At 43.5% G+C, this 22,935-nt stretch overlaps 1 protein-coding gene across 2 annotated transcripts in view; it reads right to left on the bottom strand.

Moving 5' to 3' along the window:
- Positions 1-22,558, bottom strand: part of LOC129778600 (uncharacterized) — a 190,428-nt gene extending 167,870 nt beyond the window's left edge. The window contains exon 1 of one of the 2 annotated variants that reach the window (XM_055785600.1): positions 22,541-22,558. The gene's annotated coding sequence lies outside the window, so the exon portion shown is untranslated. The other variant, XM_055785597.1, reaches the window with a different exon arrangement.
- Between the last annotated feature and the right edge of the window lie 377 nt (positions 22,559-22,935).

Below are 22,935 nucleotides of genomic sequence, written 5' to 3'. Positions count from 1 at the left end.
TTGAAATAAGTCATATTTGAAACATTAAAATATATATATTTTCAAACTGTATATAATCGAATCACATATAATCGAGTCCGACCTGTAGTAGAAAAGGAGGGTAGCACATTTTTTGTTATTTCGAAGCTCATTCATTGTTATAAATCAGGATGTCAAAAGATGTGCTAAAATCTAATTTTGGGTGTACCATCTTTAGGTACGACCTCTTTCTTGGCTACCAAAGCTATCACTAAACAGTTATTCAAAAAAGTTTGAGGCATGGTACAGTTTACAGATTATTTCATTCTGGGGAGCGTTGGATATTTAATTTTGCTATGAGATATTGAAAAACTTGGCGATGGTTTGGGCCGGCTCACCGCGCTTCGACCACGACTTTTTTCGCTTTATGTTGTCGTACGTGATCCTCTTTTTATCACCAGTCACCATCTTCTTCAAAAATGGGTCGAGTTCGTTCCGTTTCAGCAGTGCATCGCAAGCGTTGATTCGGTCTAAAAGATTTTTTTGCGTCAACTCGTGTGGCACCCATACATCCAGCTTTTTTTGGAATCCAATCTTCTGCAAATGGTTCCAAACGGTTTTATGGTCTATACCCAGTTCCTGGCCAATCGAGCGAGTGCTCACATTCCGGTCTACTTGAATGATTTCAACGATTTTATCGGTTTCCACGACGATTGGCCTACCAGTACAGGTTGTATCTTCGACAGCCACTACACCAGAACGAAATCGATCAAACCAACGCTGTGCTGTGCGAATCGTTACAGTATCGGGTCCATAAACAACACGATTTTTTTCGGCCGCCTTCGTTGCAGTTTTACCTCGTAGGTAGTAAAAACGTAAAATATGGCGAATTTCTTGCTTGGTGGACTTCATCTTTGACGCGTTATAACTTGAGACTGAAAAGGACAATCACAACACTGTCAAAACGACACTTGTAGCACAGATTGTCGTCTTTAAATAGCCGTATCGATAAGTACAACACAAGATATGTTTAAGTGTTGCCATATATTGATAATATACGACATTTCTTTTCCTTAATCCAATATGTTCTGTGTTACAAATTTATTCAGTTCAAACTTTCCCAATTGGCCTTTTTCAAAGCTAGAGGCGAATGAATTGAAATAGGTTAAAACTCACTATAATATAAGCTTTACATACTCAATATCAAATCGTATATGGTACCACTGAAAATAGTCTTTCAGAAAGTCTCTTTTAAAATTTATTTCTTTTTTTTTTCAAATTTCATTCGTATTTATTTTCGTATTATTTTCGTATTTATTAATATAGAACTGAAAGGCCTGTTTTGGTTTGGTCATATTTGACGGAAAACACGAATTTATTTCTCTGTGAGAATCTTCTTGAATTTAGAAACAAGTAATAATCCCTGGGAAAGAAACTGAAGTTAGTGGGAGAGACTGATCCTGAACCGATCCATTGTGAAGGCAAAAAAGTACCTAGTATAATAGTTAGTATCAAATCAGAAATCCTCGGCATGATATTTCTAACGCTTACGATTTGGCCATGATCACCATCCTTTCTAAATGTTATTTTATGATATTTGAACTCCCTATAAATATGTGAGTGTAATTTTTGCGTTACAAAAATTAGGGCTTTTCAGTAGTTGTCATCTTGTCATTTTGGTTTAAATCCAGAGATCGAAGTGCTTTTTAACATGCTCTACTATTTCTCGACCATAGAATTGTTTTTTTGATAACTTGAACATAGTTTTTTCTCGACTCCATGACGAAATCCATTCCAAATATTCGTTTTAGCAATCAACTAATGTTCGTTCAACTAAGAAGACGCTATCAAGCTGACGTATATCCTCCAGCGACCGCAATGCATTTTTTTCTGTTAGAAAAGGAACGGGAAAAACTTCAATTTCCAAAATAATTTGTGCCCGTATAAATTTTGTAATGTTATCTACTATGCTGCACTGTAGCCTCGCAAAATAATTCTTCGTTCAATGTGAATGTGCAAACGCTAATTCGCGAATGCACCCTTCGGCTGGAGAATGTAATCACGCGGATTTCAGCAAATCTCTGGTCGCGTAGATCCGTCCTGTCCTTTCCTGATACGAGGGCACATTTCAGTGACAAATTCATTGCAACCAGCAAACGAAAGTGGACGAACAAACAATGGCAAACCAAAAACCAGCGCTGGGGATAGTCCTTCCGAAGGGGGGCTGCTGCTCTCGAAAGTCGCCGAACTGGAGGAAAACTTGCGCTCTTTCTCCGCCTGAGAGGAAGTCAGGGCTGGGTCGGGCGCGGACCACGGGATACGGAACACCAACGAACGTAACCCCACAGAGCCTATGACGGAGATTCTTATTGCGCTCGCTCGCTTGAGTGCACACACATATATCCAACCCTGCTGCCTCGTTGACCTGCTCCGAGAGCACCCCGGTTTCCCTGTGCACGGCCGCATGTCCCGCAGCCGAAGGCTCCTCTGTATTTTGTGCCATTTGTCGTTTGTAGACATTGGCAAAAAAAAAAGGCGAGCGTTCAACAGAAGGGAGGGAGATAATTCCGAAGCTCGGTTTTTTACGCCATAGCGGATATGTGACTTTCTCTTTGTTTGTAAACGATATGAAAAGCCTTTCGGAGACTTGTTCTGAACGGAGGGACAAAATGTATCATGCTGGCGGATTCCAAAGATTGCAATGAAGGGCCTTGATCCGCTTCCTTGACCATCGAGTACCTTGTATGAAAAGTTGAACGAAGTAATAACGAGGCGCTGCTTGCTCTTCACCCTGCCCTGTCGTAGAACCACGAAAAGTGACATCGCTACGGTAACCCTTTGTCGCGCACACACAGATAAAACTGTAGGTTCCAGAGTGCACGCTGCATATCGCAGCATATTCGAATGAGATTACTGCGGGGTAAACATTTCGCACCTTTGATTCTCAACGGTTTTACCTACGCTTGAGTGGTGTAGTCTCTTAGTCCTCTGGTTTTCTACTGCACCGGTGATAGTGACGATGCAGTCGGAGCATATCTTCGACAGCAAATCTCGGATGGGACTCCGGGTGATGCGATATTCTCGCTCACTCTCTCTCTCTCTGTCCCGCGTTGTCTCAGTTCCGCAGACTCATCAGCCGGTTTTATGTTGGGAATGGTGCAAAAATGCTATTCGCGCTTGCACAAACACTACCGCCGAATCGATGCAACCGGAGAGATGCGGGTTGGGATGGAGTTTGACTCCGAAGGATGGCGGCTGAAGCTCACTACTCGCTGCAATCCCAATTTCCATGTGCTTGGGAAGCATCAATAGGGATTTCGATTAGTGCGGAACAGAGGTCAGTAGTGAGCTCAATTGGAACAATGGATCGATCTTAAAATGTTCTCATCTCAGACGAAGGTTTGATGTTCATTAGCTATTGAAGATGAGTTCCACATAAATGTCAAATTATTTTGGGACTTCATACATAACTTTTGTACATCGCAAGTTGTGTAAACATTTTTCTTTTATCGCGGTTCTGAGATTACAATGGGAATTTGCTGACGCGTCAATGCTTGCGTTCCGCAGTCCTAACCGATTGGAATTAATAACAATTTAGTGAATTATTGAATAATTGAATTATCACAAAATGAACCGAACGGAATGCAGGTGTTACTTTGTTACGCTAGCACTGAATCCCAACCCAGCGTTCCAGAATTCCACACTCAACGCAAGCAGTTGTGTCTTATTTCAGACCGAACATGGCGTCGTTATTATCGTTGTCATTTCTCTTTTACACCCTTTTACACCTGGTCACTTTATTAATTGGGAGGCTGCGTTCGGGTTGCTTTTATTGGCTGACGATGGTGTAAAATTGTTCACCGTCATCGTCACTGACCGGTGCTGCCATAATAATCGGACTTGCATTCCGTGCGGAGGCTGGACAACACTGTCATACGAATTAAAAACGCAGTGCAAATGGCTGGAGTGATCGGTTGCATGCCGCCTGCACCGTAACGGGAGAGGAGGGGGGGGGGATACTGATACATTCACCTTACGGACTGAATTCAACTCTCCAATCGACTGCTTCCCACAAATAGAACCATCCTCTAAAACTGTCAAAGCTCGTTGATATTTCGTAATTTAAAATCAAAACACGATTTATTAAGTGTAAGTAATGTTTATGTCGAAAAACAGCCCTCCAATAGGTAAAAAATTCGACTGAAGAAACGTTTGAAACACATCCCTTTGGCTTCTTCTTCTTGGTTTGTTTTATAAAGGCTTTATACTTAAACGTTCATTCGCCGGGGACATTTTTCAGCCTCTAGTCTTAAAAAAAACAATTCGGAAAACCAAACTAGAGATGGGCGAGCGCTCACGAGCCGCTTATTTGAGCCGGCTCGTCAAAAAGAGCGTACGATACACGGTTCTTTAAAAATGAGCCGCGGCTTCCAAATGAACGGCTCTTGAATGAACCACGGTTCAAAACAGACCCACGAATCTTTTATGAGCCGTGGCATGGGTATCTAATGAAAGGGCTTGACTAGTAGAATACAGTTATATATGTAAAATGGAAATTCAACATGTCGTTACTAAATCGCAGACAACAAATTTCGTCAAAACCCTATCAATATGGGTATCAAATGGAAGGGCTTGACTAGTAGAACACAATTACAGTCAACTCTCCCTTACTCGATGTTCTGTATCTCGATATTTTCCCTAACACGTTGGGTTTCATGATTTGATTGATTCTAATAGCATTCTTCTCTCCATAACTCGATACCCCTTTTTTCGATGGTCCCTTGGATATCGAGTAGTTGACTGTATTTATGAGTTGACTGTATTTATGAAAAATACAAATCCAAAATGGCGAAATATGTATTTTATTTCAAAGTCTCATCAATATGGGTATCAAATGAAAGGCCTTGACTAGTAGAACACAATTATTTATGAAAAATACAAATCCAAAATGGCCGCCACCCCAAAATGGCGAAATATAATATGTATTTTATTTCAAAACCCCATCAATATGGGTATCTAATGAAAGGATTTGACTAGTAGGACACAGTTCTTCACGTCAAACTAGCTGACCCGCCGAACTTTGTCCCACCAACAATTAATATTTTCATTTGAATAATCTCGAACACTCAAGTCCCTACAGAAATTATTTTTCTGTACGGGATCCATATTCGTGGTGTATAATTTCTTTTTAGGTATATAAATCTGATGCAGACTAAGACGCACCAAACCTGATACTGACTGTTCAAATGAAATTTTCAAATTTGCTAAAAAAAGACTTTCCAGTTTTTTAATTTCCGTAAAAAATTTGCTGAAAAAATGAAAAAAATGATTTTCAAACTTTCCGAATGGTTTTCATTACCTTTTGCGGCATATAAACCTGACGCAGACTAAGACGCATCAATTTTGATACTGACTGTTAAATCCGATACCCCGTTCTTGAGTTAAATCGTGAGAAATGGACACCAAATCATTTTTGTTAATATAGATGGAAATCCAAGATGGCGGCCGTTATAAAATGACAAACTAAATATTTTGTCAAAACCTACTGCAATATGGGTATCAAATGAAAGGGCTTGACTAGTAGAACACAGTTATTTATGATGATTTTTATGAATTGAAAAAATGTAAATCCAAAATTACATTTCTTCTGAAAACCCCATCATATGGGTATCAAATGAAAAGGCCTGTCTAGTAGATCACAGTTATTTATGATAAATCCAACTCCAAGACGGCCAATTACTTTTTCCATGCAACTCCCTCATATAGGTGTCGAAACATTCATGAAAACATTCCATTCGAAACATTTTAAAAACTGTGGAGAAAACTGTGTCGTTTCGACACTGCTATACTCTCTCGACTGATAATTCGACACGATTAACATTATATGGATCAAGAGAAATCAGTTCTAGTGATTATAAAAAAGCTTTGTAATGAATTAGTAGCCTAACCAATACTGCTAGATTCTCGCTTCAAGCAGTAAGGTTTTCGGGATAACAGAAAGTACATATATGCACACCGCTTGATAATAATAAAATTCATAGAATACACACCTACGAAACTACCATAAATCGTTGGTGATGAAGCGTGGTCATTTGTATGGGAGGATTTTGATTCTCCGTTACATGGAATAAATGTTTTATACAGAAAATATGATAGAATAAAGACAGCCCTAAATCGGACAATTCCTTTTACGAGTTTTGCTCTTATCAACACATTCGATGATCCATTTTTATTTATATAGATAGAAGGAGGTATAGGAGTGCGTTTTATCACATTAAACAAAATTTCAATTGTCATGTTCGGTTGGAATACGTTAGGTTGAAATATGTGTATTATTTTTACGGGACCTCCTCTCCATTTCAGAGGAGGAAACATCATAGAAACATTTCTCATATTCAAAAACCTTCACATGCCAATTTTGGCTCCATTTAATCAATCAAATGGAACCAAAATTGGCATGTGAAGGAAGCTTTCGAGTTATGCAGAAATTTGTGTTTCATTTGTATGGTAGCCTTCTCTTAGAGAGGGAGGAGTGTCGAACAACCATTGAAACGTTTATCGATTCCTAAAACCTCTATATGCTAAGTTTAATTCCATTTGTTTGATTAGTTCTCGAGTTGTTCCTCCTCTTTAGAGAGGAGAAATGAGTGTTAAACTACCATAAAAACATTTATTGCTCCCTAAAACCTCCATATGCCAAATTAGGTTCCATTTGCTTGATTAGTTCTAGAGTTATGTAGAAATTTATGTTTCATTCCTATGGCAGCCCTCCCTTAGAGAGGTGGGAGGAGTGTTGAATCACCTTAGAAATGTTTCGAAATATGACTAATTTGGTTTTATTTGCTTGATTAATTCCCGAGGAATGCAGAAATTTGTGTTTTGTATGTATGGCAGCTCCCCCTTTGAGAGGGTGGTGCAGTGTCTAACCACCGTGAAAACATTTATTGCACCCTAAAACCTTCACATGCCAGTAATGCAGAAATTTGTGTTTCATTTGTATGACAGCCCCCCATAGAGAAGGGGGAGGAATATCTAACCACCATAGAATCTTTTATTGCACCCTAAAACCTTCACATGCCAAATTTGGTTTCATATGCTTGATTAATTCTCGAGTAATGCAGAACTTTGTGTTTCATTTGTATGGCAGTCTTCCCGACCCTAAAAACCCCTACATACCAATTTTCATGTCGATCGGTTCAGTAGTTTCCGAGTCCATAAGAAACAGACAGACAGACATCACTCCATTTATATATATATATAGATAGATTCTGAGAAGAAGAGAAAAAGAAAGAGAAAGAGACAGAGACAGAGATACAGAGAGAGAGAGAGACAGACAGAGAGAGAGTTAGCCGTGGAGTTGCCGGCCTAGAATAGCACTTCGGGTCTTGGTCCCTGTCCCTGTCGTATGAGGCGACTTATCGGGTGACAACGCGAGTAAGGGCGCGGTAAAGCCTATTGGAGATTGCACGGGGGAAATACCGTGTACAGGAGCAACGCAAGGAGTGCCAAGCACATCAGGATCGACGCCAGTAAGATCCTGATTACGACATACTGGTTACGACATGGAAAATGGACACGTTACGGAAACGATTTCAACACGACGCTGAAGGCTGACAGTCGTACTATCCTGTTCCCTGAGTAAGGAAGAGTGACACCTTCCTGAAACGGCGTGTGGGCTAATAGTGCGATTGCCCCCGTCCCGGTAATAACTTGGCAAGTCTTCGGGTACGTTCGATGCTCGTCTAGGCTCAGGCACTAGGTACTAGGCGTCAGATGTCACATTCCTGACTTGCGCTGATCTGGCTCTGAACACGGTCCCCATGAAGGACCGTGTCAACCCCTGCATGGCCTCACTGCTTGCATAGATAACCATGGGATCACTGATAGCGACTATGTACAACGAGCGGAGATAGTGGCCCGAAGTTGGGACCCAACAGACATGAATACCTTCGAACAATTCAACAGACGAAACGACGGGAATGAAGACACACCAACAGGAGAGGCGAGCGTGTTCGCAAGGAGCGGTAAGCTCCAGAGATCACCAATTCGCAACCAGACAGCCATAGCGAATCCTACAGGACACCAACAGGATCCACAACAAGGAGAGAGTAGCCTGATACAAGTGCTAACGCATAAAGCCAACACCACCACTTCTTTAGAAGGGCTGCAGGTCGGGAGGTCAAGCTTGATGGAGGTCAAGAAAAAAGTGAATGAACTCTACAAGTTCATTAAGGACAAAAACAATGTCCATACTAAGATAAAACATTTAGTCACAAGCATCAAATCGGCCGTTACGGCTGCTGACCGTGAACAGAAGGAGATGATCACGCGAGCAGAGGTTGTCGAAAAAGCACTCGCTGAAGCAAGGGTGAAGATGTCCGTCGAGATACAGGAGACGCCGAAGACGCCACGAAATCCACGATCGGACAAAAGGAAGAGGGATACCCCAGGGGATGAAGAAGACCTGAAGAAGGTTAAAAATGATAACCTGGGAAACAAAAAGGAAGGTGAAGGCAGTGGATGGCGCACTGTCGAAAAATAGACGGAGAAACGAAAGATGAAAGAAGAAAAGAAGAAAGGGGTGCAGGAGACAAAAAAACCTAGACCCCGACGCGAGCGTAGTAAGGGAGAGGCCCTGATCGTCGAGGTGAAGGAAGGAGTGACTTATGCATCACTCCTACGGAAAGTGAGGGACGATCCGGAGTTGAAAGAACTGGGAGAGAAGGTGGTGAAAACCAGGCGTACCCAGAAAGGAGAGATGCTCTTCGAGCTCAAGAGGGATCCGGCGGTCAAAAGTTCAGCCTTCAAGGAACTGGTTGCGAAGTCGCTCGGTGAGGACGTGAAGGTGAGGGCTCTTTCCCAGGAATCAGTGGTCGAATGCAGAAATCTGGACGAAATCACGACAGACGAGGAGCTAAGGCGCGAGTTGATAGAACAGTGTAAGCTGGACAATACACCAATGACGATCCGTATGAGGAAGGCGTATGGTGGTACGCAGACGGCGTCGATACGGCTCTCAACAGTCGCAGCCAATAAGATGGTAGAAACGACCAAAATAAAAGTTGGCTGGTCGGTTTGCTCGCTGAAGATGGTGCCCCGGGTGACCAAGCGGATGGAGCGATGCTTCCAGTGCATGGGCTTTGGACATCAGGCAAGAAGCTGCACAGGCCCCGACAGGTCTGAACTGTGCAGGAGATGCGGTGAGAAAGGGCACGTTGCGAGAGACTGCACGAAGCAACCGAAATGCCTGCTCTGCAAACCAGAGAACGGCAGCGACCATGCGACAGGAAGCTTCAAGTGTCCCTCGTATAAGAAGGCGTTAGCAGAATCGCAGTAACGGAGATAATTCAGATCAATCTGAACCATTGCAACACAGCTCAGCAACTGTTGTGGCAGTCGACAACAGAGACAAAATGCGACGTTGCAATCATAGCGGAGCCGTACCGAGTACCCCGTGATAACGGCAGCTGGGCGACGGATAGTTTAGGGATTGCTGCAATACAGGTGATGGGCAGATATCCTATCCAGGAAGTGGTTGGAGGTTCACATGAAGGTTTCGTAATCGCCAAAATTAATGGAATCTTCATGTGTAGTTGCTACGCACCCCCGAGATGGACAACTGATCAATTCCACCAGATGCTAGACGCAATGACCGAGGAACTAATTGGTAGAACACCGATCGTCATTGGAGGCGACTTCAACGCCTGGGCGGTGGAGTGGGGAAGTAGATGCACCAACATCAGAGGGTACAGTCTACTGGAAGCTCTAGCAAAGCTGGAAGTAACGTTACTGAACGAAGGTACCACCAGCACTTTCCGGAAAGATGGGCGCGAATCCATCATCGACGTTACTTTTTGCAGTCCGTCGCTGTTGGCGAGTACGGAGTGGAAAGTGTGCGAGTCGTATACGCACAGTGATCACCAGGCGATCCGGTACAGAATCGGTCAACGAAACCACGTGCGAGTTCGGAGGACAACAAGCTGTGAGCGGAAGTGGAAGACGAATGCTTTCGACAAGGACCTTTTCGTCGAAGCACTTCGTCTAGATAGCGGAGTTTCAGATTGGAACGCAGAAAAGTTGACAGATCTACTGGTGAGAGTATGCGACACTACCATGCCGAGGAAAGTTGCACCAAAAAATGGAAGACGCCCAGCTTACTGGTGGAACGACTCTCTCCGCAACCTTCGCGCTAGCTGTCTTCGAGCCAGAAGACGCGCTCAGAGAGCACGAAACAGTGCTGATAGAGAGGAACGTAATACGGTGTACCGAGCAGCTAGAGCCGCCTTGAAACGGGAAATTACAATGAGCAAAGCGAACTGTTTTAAGGAGCTGTGCCGAGAGGCAGATGCCAACCCATGGGGCAACGCGTATCGAGTCGTGATGGCGAAGATCAGAGGACCTGTCACGCCCGTCGAATCGTGTCCCGAGAAGCTGAAGGTCATTGTGGAGGGTTTATTTCCGATGCATGATCCTACGATATGGCCACCGACACCGTACGCCGAAATAGCTACCGAACGTTCTCAAGTTTCCAATGAAGAACTGGTAGCAGTGGCGAAGAGACTGCAGGTAAAGAAAGCGCCCGGCCCCGACGGAATCCCCAACGCGGCCTTGAAAACGGCGATTCAGGCGTTCCCGGACATCTTCAGGATAGTGCTACAGAAATGCCTGGATGATGGTCACTTTCCTAAGAAATGGAAGATCCAAAAGTTAGTGTTGCTGCCAAAACCAGGAAAGCCCCCGGGGGTACCAACATCCTATAGGCCTATATGCCTGCTGGATACGCTCGGGAAACTCTTGGAAAGGATTATCCTCAACAGACTGACGAAATGTACGGAGAGTGACCATGGTCTGTCAAAGATGCAGTTTGGATTCCGGAAAGGCAGGTCCACCGTTGATGCTATCCGGACAGTGGTTGAAAAAGCAGAGAAGGCATCACAGCAAAAGCGGAGGGGCGACCGACATTGTGCTATAGTAACGATCGACGTGAGGAATGCTTTCAACAGCGCTAGCTGGGAAGCCATTGCCGAGTCCCTACACCGTATGAAGGTTCCTGGGTACCTGTGCAGAATTCTAGGAAGCTACTTTCAGAACCGCGTCCTAGTCTACGAGACGAGCATGGGGCGGACAACGTTGAATATAACGGCCGGCGTACCACAAGGCTCTATCCTGGGCCCAACGCTCTGGAACGTAATGTATAACGGTGTACTGAATCTGAAGCTTCCCAAAGGCGTGGAGATCGTGGGCTTCGCGGATGATATCGCTCTCACAGTGGCAGGCGAGACACTCGAAGAGGTGAAGATGCTTGCAATCGAGTCCATCGTCTCAGTAGAGAACTGGATGCAAGCAGCGAAACTGCAGATTGCTCATAATAAAACGGAAGTATTGTTGGTGAGTAACTGCAAAGCCGTGCAGCGAGCGGAAATTACAGTCGGGGAACACGTGATACCTTCTAAGCGTAGGTTGAAATATTTGGGAGTTATGATCGACGACCGACTGAATTTCAACAACCACGTCGACTACGTCTGCGAGAAAGCAGAGAAGTCCATTAGCGCGATAGCGAGAATAATGCCGAATAACGCAGGACCTTGCAGTAGCAAAAGGCGTCTCCTGGCTGCTGTATCCTCGTCCATACTGCGGTACGGAGCACCAGCCTGGTCTGCGGCTCTCGAAACCCACCGAAATCGTAGAAAACTGGACCGTACGTTTCGGCTCATGGCGATGCGAGTTGCGAGCGCGTATAGGACGATCTCGTTGGAGGCAGTCTGCGTTATCGCCGGCATGATCCCTATTGGCATCACTCTGGCGGAAGACAGAGAGTGCTACAGACGAAAGGAAATCAGGGGTATCCGGAAAACAGCGAGAGTAGAATCACTCTTGAAGTGGCAGCAGGAATGGGACACGGCGGAGAAAGGCAGGTGGACGTATGGGCTCATACCGGTAATATCGACCTGGCTGAACAGGAAGCACGGGGAGGTGAATTTTCATCTGACACAGTTCCTGTCTGGACATGGCTGCTTCAGGCAATATTTGCACCGGTTCGGGCACGCAACGTCGCCACTCTGTCCGGAGTGTGAAGATGTGGAGGAAACACCAGAACACGTGGTATTTGTGTGTCCCAGGTTCACCGCAAGACGCGAGGGGCTGCCTGCCCTTCATGCCGGGAACATAGTAGAGAAAATGTGTCGCGATGAGGGCACCTGGAACGCTGTGAACAGTGTAATCATACACATCATGTCCGAGCTACAGCGGAAGTGGAGGGCCGACCAGCGTAGTAATAACCCCTGACCATAGAAGAGGAGTCGTTGTGACGGAGTGCGCGTTATGTTGGAGGGCACTGCCTAATCGGCGCTCCGTTGGGAAGAGAAATCCTGCGAGGGTGGCTGTGACGGGGCGCGCGTCAAGTTGGAGGGCGCTTCCTAATCGGTTCACGTCTCGACAGGTGAGAAACCCCGCGAGGGTGACTGTGACGGATTGCGCGTCAAGCTGGAGGGCAATTCCTAATCGGTACACGTCTCGACGGGTAAGCGGAATCTGGAGAGCAGGGTCAAGAAAATGCTGGCAATGCCTGTTGGTGGATGGAGAGAGGAACATTGCGAGGATCGTTTCGGCGGAGCGAGAGCCTAGGAGAGCATCATCAAATCGGCGGGTACCCCACGAGAGTTGCTGTGACGGAGTGCGCGTTATGTTGGAGGGCACTGCCTAATCGGCGCTCCGTTGGGAAGAGAAATCCTGCGAGGGTGGCTGTGACGGGGCGCGCGTCAAGATGGAGGGCGCTTCCTAATCGGTTCACGTCTCGACAGGTGAGAAACCCCGCGAGGGTGACTGTGACGGGTTGCGCGTCAAGTTGGAGGGCAATTCCTAATCGGTACACGTCTCGACGGGTAAAAGGAAGCCTGTGCAGCAGATGTGCGTGGCGGAGTACAACGGAAACGTAAATGAGATGTATAGAGAAAAAGGGAAGGATCAACGCTAGTTAGCGTTGAAAACTCGTGAAGTGCATGAGCACAGCCGCCCCCTGAAGTAGTCGCCTAGATGTGGTCCCGGGGGGAATGAGGCTACGAGTAGAGGGCTTGGTTTTTGTGGGTGCGATCCCCACTCGACGTCTGGGTTATCCCTTCCCAGATAAGGCTGGAAGAGCGTTCCTCACCTCTATAAAAAAAAAAAAAAAAAAAAAAAAAAGTCAGACAGAGAGACACAGAGAGAGAGACAGAGAGAGAGAGAGATACAGAGAAAGAGAGACACACAGAGAAAGAGAGACACACACAGAGAGAGAGAGAGAGAGAGAGAGAGAGAGAGAGAGACAGAGAAAGAGAGAGAGAGACAGAGAAAGACAGAAAAAGAGATGAGAGCGTCCATTACAATCATTTGTGACATGCATTAAAATATCTTCCATTCTTTATGTATCCGAATAAACCAGTTCTTGAAAAGAGTCGTCGAGCCGCTCACTGAAATTAACCGTTTTGTCCATCTCTAGTCTATAGTCTTCCAAAAAAAAGGGTCGATGGTTAGAGCCCGAGCGCATAATAAGACCAGAAATTCTTTCAGCTATGCAATGTGCTATGGGAGAAGCTCAAAGCATACACTGGATAAGGTGCAAGTAAGGAATACTATGAATAAAAAAATCTTCAGTTTCTAAACAAGCAAATGTGTTAAACGCCTTATAATTCCGCCTTATAATTCATCGTTAAGGGTTTTATGTCGGTAATGAGAACTACTAGCGAAAACCGTTGAACGAATAATCAAATTGTGACCGCAAACTTCTACTTGCGCTTCTTGTATTGTTACTTGTTACAATGACCAGACGCACCGGTTGCTGTACAGGAATAACCTTATATACTTTGTTTTTGTCAATATTTCACTGATTCTCAGCAGAAGCTGAGTAGAAGCTGTAGGAAAGAGTTGCGGTTTCTGGAAAAATGGGTATTTGGTGTGAGTCAAATCATTCTATTAAAATCTCAGTATGTAAACGGATATTTAAAGGAATAGAAACTCGCATTTTATTCTTTTAAGTTACTAGAATTAGCGCCAAACTCGAATTTCGTAACTCGACAATTCTAACCGAAATAATAAAGCTTCAATTTTCGCTTCGAATACATCAAACCCATCGATTTTCTCTGTCTTGTTGCTTTACCTTACTTCTAAGCAAACATTGAACTATAGATAAATGTACACGCGAAATGTTTCACCAAACGAACATGACAGAGTGATGCGGATAAAGGTTACTGATACTCGCAGGAAACAACGTAATCGATAGATTCCACATAGAAAATCTCCCTGTTTGTTTCATATTGGCACAAACGAGAGCTCTGTGCATCGGGTTGAACGCTACTGCTAGATGCGAAAATCCCGAACCTTTTTGGCCATCCCCTTCGCCACGAAATGCTGTGGGAAGTCGGGGGTGGTTCGGTCGTTTAGCTTCAATTTCACCGATACGTGTACCTCTACTAACGCCGCCGTATGTATAAATTGGCAAATGGATATGGAGCGAGAAATGTTCATGTGACGACCTCAGGCTCTACCCGTCGCCCTATATAACCCCCCTTCTGACGGAGCGCATACAGTAGCGAGGTGGGATTGGAGGAGGCTGGTTGGTTGGTGGAAAAATAGAAATCCATCCACGAAAAAACACAAGCGATCGCTGCTTGTCGGAGCCAGCGAGATGTGAAATCGAGTAAATTACTGCTGCGGGGGGTGTGACGATGTGTAGTGTGCACTGTTGTGAGTTGTTTGAATGGTTTTCAAGAAAATTCTTTTTTTTCAAACGAGAAATTGTTAGCTGATAGATTTCTTACAATCAAATTAAATTTCAAACCTTATTCATGAACAAAATAGATTTCAATCAATCTCCCTTAAGAATGTTCTTCGACTCCGGTGGATGCGCACGGGTAAAAGAACAGATGTGGCATTCAATTAACTTAGCGCTGTGGTTCGCTGAAAAAAGTGAACCGAGGTGAAACATGCGTGTGGATTATATGTCGAATGAGATTTTTCAGTGTACTCCTCAGTGTGGCAGAGTGCGGATCAGCGCGCTTCGAACTCCGAAGAGTAAAGAGAGTGTGACTCACTCGCACCAAGACTTCGCCCAACTAGCGCACTCTGGCTCTTCATATATTTGTCGTTGAAAGGGAAAAGTGCATGGTTTCTCTTTGGTGAATGATGATTGTATCCTTTGTTAATATAATAATACAATAAAAAAAATGCCATCAAAAAATGATTAATCATCGGTAGTATTTACCAAAAAATTCGCCATATATACCTATTTTTTCTAAGAGTGTATGCTTCATTTTGCTGAATAAATTGTAACATTTGTACTGTTACAGAAACAAGTTCTTTCTTATGTTTACCGACTGCATATGTATTGAGACTCACATTTTATTCTTCTTCTTCTTGAATGGCGTTAACGTTCCCTTGTGGAACTTTCGCCGTCTCAACGTATGTATTAACTAGCGTCATTTATTAACACTTGGTTGAGATTTCTTAGGCCAAATAACACGCCTTGAATGTATTCCGAGGGGCAAGCTCTTGAATACGCGTGACCACAGTGCAAGTCGAAGGAAATTTCTTTGACGAAAAATCCCCCGGCCGGAACGGGAATCGAACCCGAACATCCGGCATGATAATGTGAGACGCTAACCACTCGGCCACGGGTGCACAACTCACATTTTATATCGGCCTTAAAATTAGTTACCGAAACGAACGTTTTATGTGACAGCATACGAGTATTGGTACAACTATTTTTACGCTGTGATCCTTGAGGAAAGCTGTGTTCTCGAATACTCGTCGGAGATGAACTACGATAAATCTAAGGTAAGCAATAACTGTGTGATGTGCACCTGTGGCCGAGTGGTTAGCGTCCCACACTATCATGCCGGGTGTTCGGGTTCGATTCCCGTTCTGGTTGGGGGAATTTTCGTCAAAGAAAATTCTTCCGGCTTGCACTGTGGTCACGCGTATTCTAGAGCTTGCCACTTTAGAGTACATTCAAGGCGTGTTATTCGGCATAGAAATCTCAACGAAGTATTAATGAACGACGCTAGTTAATGAATACGTTGAGACGGCAAAAGTTCCACAGGGAACGTTAACGCCATTCAAGAAGAAGAAGAATAACTGTCCGAAAACTATTCTCCCCATAATGGAAACAATGTGCTTGTATTTTCATATCTAAGCTAATCACTGCTTTTGTTTCATCCATTAGATTTTCGAAATGGCGTTCTTCACTGGGGGAATTTTGTATGTGATTCGTTATCCGCAAGAACAGGAACTCGGTGCCGTTGGGCCAGCGAATACTGAACCCGTATAGTCGGAACCGCTGGCTTTCGGCAATATGATGACTACTACTTTGAGAATTCAAAAACGTGGAAGAAATAGTTTTAAGAACATCGAATTTAATGTATACCTAAGCAATGAACCACTTCAATATAGATATAAGGATGTTTAAATCATGAATCGCATCACTGCTACTGAAACTGTTGGGCGTTGAGATATCTACCCACTTTGGATATCCAAAAACCATCACGGACAACAGGAAAAAGTTTGAGGAATATTGTAAAATTCTGGGCATCATTATAAACCAGTGATGGCGATCAAGCGGCCCGCGGGCCGCTTGCACCCATTCGAATGAAAATGACTATAGTCCAATCATGCAGTTTCAATGCTTTCAAATCCAAAGAAAAATACAGCAGAAAAGAACGAAATTTAAAAATCGATGTTTCAGTATGCGTTGTGAATACACATAATCAAAATTGAAATTGGCTGAAGAGAAAGGAAGAATTAGCAAAGTTATTTTCATCTTTCAGTTTAGAAAAAAGAAAGAATTCAAGGATTCGATAAATAATAGCACATTTCCCTTGTGGTTAGGAAACCCATGTCATAGATCAGAACGAACTAGAATGGAATCGAATCGGTTGAAAGATTTCATTTCATAATCAATACAAACGATATCGATAGAGTCCCTCGATCCAAAATATAATACACACCTTGAATATAAAATATACCTTGCATTAAGTGAAGAATAATGGTGACAGTCGAGATCGCAGCAGAAAGAGTGAGCAGTGATCAAAAAAGACAAAAGAAAGTACTGCGGTCTACGGACATATTTTACAGGTATCAGTCGTGATCGTAATGGTCACCTAAAAAAATTTTTTTTGACGTAAGACTACTTCTTTCCAAATCAGAAAATCTTACCAAAACCGAAAACATGTCACAGTTTTATGAAATAATTTTATGATACAATTTAAGCGAAATTGTTCCACGCGCTAAATTGGTCTCAGATGCTTAAATTGTTCAAAATCTTGATATTGTAAACCTTGGAGAGTGTAAATATAATACATTGGGTTTCTTTGGATTGGCAGTCACCCTGTATTGGATGTCAGACCATCTCAATGACTGCTCAATTGCAACTCTTACTCGTTTCCCATTTTCAGATGTTTTCAACTACACCCAGGTTTTTTTACGCGGGGGATGCATACCTCGTAAAAAAACCGCGTTAATTGGAAAATCCACGTAAAAAAAACCGCGTTACTTCGAAAATCCGCGTTAATTGGAAAAATCTGCGTAAAAAAAAACAGGAACACAAATTTCTGCATTACTCGAGAATTAATCAAGCAAATGGAACCAAATTTGGCATGTGGAGGTTTTAGGGTGCAATTAATGTTTTTACGGTGGTTAGATACTCCTCTCCCCTCTCTCAGGGAGGGGGCGCCATACAAACGAAACACAATTTTCTGCATTACACGAGAATTAATCAAGCAAATAAAATCAAATTAGGCATATGGATGTTTTAGGGAGCAATAAATGTTTCTATGATGGTTAGACTCTCCACCCCCCTCTCTAAAGGGGGGCTGCCATACAAACGAAACACAAACTTCTGCATAACTCGAGAACTAATCAAGCACAATTTGGGATGTGAGGGTTTTTGAGCATGAGAAATGTTTTTATAATGGTATGACACCCCTCTCTCCTCTGGAATGGAGAGGGGGTCGCATAAAAATATTACACATATTTCAACCAAAAATATTCCAACCAAACATGACAATTGAAAATTTTCGGAAAATTCTGATGGAAAAAGGGAAAATTCGGAAAATTTAATTCCCATATGTTCTACAATTACATAGTGACAAGGGCTATTAGTCTATTTGATGTTTGCACTAGCGAAATTGATCTTTGTTCGAAACAGGAAATCTTCGGAAATCTGTATCTTCTTTCATCTATACCAAAAAAAGGATCGCCGGATGCGTTGATAAGAGCAGAACTCGAGGAAGGAATTTAACGAATTAGGGCTGTCTTTATTCTATCATATTTTCTGTACAAAACATTTATTCCATGTAACGGAGAAACTTGTTATTTGCAAGTGGTTGAAAAATCTTGAACGAGAATTGTGTGTGAAAATAATCTGATATCATTGTAGAGTTTTCTTAGAAATACTAGGAATTTTATAGTTAAACGTAAATTTAACGGGGTCGATTAGAAGATCAATCAATTAACAGTTCTGTGGTTGGACCCATGAACTTGCTCATAGTAAGATAACGTGAATGTTCGAAGGTATTGTAAACAAAACACAAATTTTGGGCGGGACGAAGTTTGCCGGGTCAGCTAGTCTATAAACAAAAACGGAAGGCCAAACGTGTTGGTAGGCGCAGAACCCGAGGAAGGAATGGTTCAATTTGAGTCATCTATATTTCGTTGTATTCGTCTCTTCCCGTAGATCAATATAACGGAGAGAAAAATCGGAAAATTGAATTCCTATATGTTCTACATATAGGAATTCAATTTTCTATATGCGTGGTTAGTCCATTTGATGTTGACACTAACGAAATTGATTTGTTCGAAAGTGGAAAATAATTTTCAGACGGAATAACGCATTCCTATATCTTCTATCTATATAAACAAAAATGGAAGGCCAAATGTGTTGGTGTGCCCTAAACCCGAAGAAGGAATGATCCGATTTGAGCTGTCTTTATTTTGTAATATTCTCTGTATCAAACATGTATTCCATGCAACGAAGAAACATGTTATTTCCAAATGCTTGAAGAATCTTGAACGAGAATTGTCTGAAAATAATTTTATATTATAAGGACGAATTTTTTTCCCAACCGTGTTTGTTTTCCTGACTACATCAATTCCTCTGTGCATTTTGATCTGTGCATGAAGCAGGATATCCATGGCACATCAGATTATCTTCGATCGAGGATCGTTCCAACGATCTTCGATGCAAAGTATGGGGATATCAATTGTGATAATATGTACTTTACTGATGGGTCCTCTATGAATGATTCCACAGGATTTGGAGTGTTCAACGACTTTTTTAGCACCTCCCACATTCTTCAGAATCCTTGCTCAGTGTATATTGCTGAATTGGCAGCGATACACTGGGCGCTGGACAGCGTCGCCTCACGACCTGTTGAACACTATTACATTGTAACGGATAGTCTTAGCTCTGTCGAAGCTATCCGTTCAGTGAGGCCGGAAAAGCACTCGCCGTACTTCCTTGAGAGAATACGAGAAATTTTGAGTGCTTTATCCAGACGCTGTTATGTCATTACCTTTGTCTGGGTCCCTTCTCATTGCTCAATTCCGGGTAATGAGAGGGCTGACTCATTGGCAAAGGTAGGTGCAATAGAAGGCGACATTTACCAGCGTCAAATCGCCTTCAATGAATTTTTTTTCTTTAGTCCGTAAAAATACCATTGCTAACTGGCAACGCAAATGGAACGAAGATGAATTGGGCCGGTGGTTTCACTCGATTATCCCTAAGGTTAGCCTCAATCCGTGGTTCAAAAGTCTGGACTTGAGTCGGGACTTTATTCGCACCTTCTCCCGACTCATGTCCAATCACTGTTCGTTAGATGCGCTACTCTTTCGTATTTATCTTGCCGACAACAATCTTTGTGTTTGTGGCCAAGGTTACCACGACATCGAGCACGTTGTTTGGTCGTGCGAGCTGTATCTTGTCGCCAGATCGAATTTAGTAGTCACCCTTCGGGCCCGAGGAAGGCAGCCCATGGTGCCGGTGAGAGACGTGTTGGCTCGGTTAGACCTTGATTACATATCCCAAATATATGTATTCCTTAAAGCTATCGATCTTCGTGTGTGATTGTCCTTATACCCTTAGTTTTTCCTTTTCCTTTGTGAGAGATCGGATCCCTTCTTAAGAATAAGATGAAATGTAAATACATATTAGATATAAGATAGGTTTAAGAATTGAGTGTGATGAGTGTGATCATTGTCAATATACCCTCATATCCCCTCCTTTTCCTGAAGAAAATATGTCACCCTTCTAAACTCGAGTCGACCGCGAGTAATCGGTTTCCTATATTATTAACATTAGAATTAAGGAAAAATGTATATATACTAGTAACAATACAGTAAGGAGTTCGGCTCCTTTAAACCTATGTAACTGAGCCTGTAAAAATAAACGATTTAAATTAAAAAAAGGACGAATTTTTGTAGAAGTACTAGACAATTTATAGTAAAAGGACCGCTACGGACCTTCCGTTGCCCGATCACGCATCCTCGTCTTGACGCGACGGTATCGGGGGAGAATTCCCGGCGGTGGGACAGCGACTGATGCTGTATAAACTTGCTGGTGTGAGGCGGGGAATTCCCAACGGTGGGGCAGCAACTCGGACTTCAACGGTGAGCGGTGAAGCGGTGATACGGTAGAAAACTTTACTGAAACTCATTTTAGCCTTGACAAAGGCTTTTGTTGGGGATCGGCTCAACACTGCAGAGAAAGACTCGTGGCACTATAATTCACCATTTATTTCGACTGCTCTATACAGAGTTTGGAACGGGAATGATAATTTTGTGGCAAGTGTACCCGTATTAATATCACTCGTTGGGTAGCGGTTGCTACTGTCAAACTGATGTGATGTGATGCTGCTGATCTCGGCTTGTTGTCTCCACCCATATTGCGTTCGACGCAACAGTCATATAATTATATATTAACGGTATAGATTTAAAAAAGCCTGTTTTGATGATGCGAGTGCGAGTATCATACATCCGAGTGCCCCTCGTCGAGCTTCATCGCAACACCGAGAGCACCCATCTTGGCCAATGTTACTCCCCGCGCACTTCTTCTCTTTCACCATATGTCCGCTCCGTGATTCTATCCACAGCGAATGTATTCAGTGTCTCTCCCTGGCTGTTACAACACACCCAATCACCACAATAAAATATTCGTCGGACTCCCCGCCCCGTGCAGTCTCGTCCCGCGCTCTCGATTCGAATACTCTGGAACCCGCACGCGGCTTTATTTTATTTATTTTTCCCTTAATTATTCTCGTTTTCCAATTTCCCCTCGCACCGTACAGCTAACCGTTACCGCATTCCCCGCAGTACTTCTATCACAGAACTTCGGATGGCTCACCCTTCTTCAGCAATTTCAACCTTTCCTGAAAGCAGTAACCAGCATAATGGTTCGGTGTGTGTCTTGTCTTTGCGTGCTTACTCTCTCTATCCTTCTCTTTCTCGCTCTGTTTTGCATTGGTAGCATTATTGACCCATACGGAGGGCGGTATCGATACAATTTTTTGGGCCTGCTTCCCCTATTTCCGTAATGCCAATTAATCAGAACGCGAAGATTTATTGTTTATGAAACGATTGTTTTCATAGATGTTGCTGTTCAGAACGTTTGCGTTTACAGTCACTAATGGGATGATTAAATCAAGCTTCTAACGAATTGTCTGGCGTGACAATTACGCAAATATAGCTAACTGGTCGGTTCTTCACTCACTCGTGAATTCGAACCATTATAAGAATGATTTATTTATACTTCTTTTATACTTTTTCTCTCACTCATCGCACATGCTCTCAGTCTACAAATGTCCCGTTTCCGCCCACCTCGCACGGTTCATCTGTTCCACCTTCTTTGTGTGAGCCTTCAATTTATCGCGATCATTACACGAATCTTGATTTTATTGATTTTCTCAGACAACTGGAAAGCCCACCTTCCCACAGCGCCATGTGTGAGAATGGGAACGGCTCAGAGAGACAGAGAGCGGAAAGAGCTCGAGATTACTCGGATCCGTCACCGAAAGAGCGCAGGCCAGCGCGACCGCCGCGGTGACACAGAGATGGTGTTACGCTACACAAAGATTGCACACTTGGCCAGTGTCATGGTGAAGCCTACACATTCGCAGCAGCTCAAGCATAGCGTTAGGCGGAGGGTGGTGTGGTGTAGGAAATGAGGGGGTACGAATGAAATAATAATCTCAAGAAGCTCACCTTTGAGTGCTGGAATCGGTTCTGAAACTGGTGACAGTCGGCATCCTTTGATGCGTCAAACTGAAGACGCCATAAAAAACACAAAAACTTTCATAAGGAAACAAACCTCCACAAAATGATCCACCGCGTTATATTTCAAACCCCATCGCAATAACTATCGACACTTGACAAAGTTTCGCACCAAGCAAGAAAAAAAGCACTCCAGTATCCGTCCGGAACGAACGTTTTTCAGTCGCCACAAAAACGCACTTCCTGTGGCCCAAAACCGCCTAATTTCACCACACAGAGCTCCACGGTGCAAATGTCCACCTACGGCACCAACTTTCGGGCTAGAATTTTCCAAAAAACACCGTCAAACCGTTATTTTTCGCCGATACCGCTCGGATAACAAGATATTTACAGCCATTTTTATTTTTCACATCGCACGAAATGAATGTGAATTCAACACACAGCAGGCCACACCACACGGCAAAGGCAAGGAACATGATGTGCGAAGGCAGCAGCAGCGCGCGAGAGGGAAGAAGAAAAAGGAGAAAAAAGAACGAGTCTCTGCTTCTGCTTATTGCCGCTGCCGCTACCGTCGCCGTCACCAACGCCTCCATCCTCATCCTCGTCATCACGCTATTGGTTTTGGTTTTGTTGGCTCATGATATGGTTTGCTCTCGGGCAGTGACAAGATAGGGCCCCGATGACGACAACAGACGACCACTATAATGGCCGGGCATAACGCAAGACGATTGACTAGCACATAAT

Source organism: Toxorhynchites rutilus, chromosome 3 (assembly GCF_029784135.1).
Source record: "Toxorhynchites rutilus septentrionalis strain SRP chromosome 3, ASM2978413v1, whole genome shotgun sequence".
Classification (NCBI taxonomy): Eukaryota; Metazoa; Arthropoda; class Insecta; order Diptera; family Culicidae; genus Toxorhynchites; species Toxorhynchites rutilus.
Note: the sequence above shows the minus strand (reverse complement) of the source record. Positions and strands in the feature narration are given on the sequence as shown.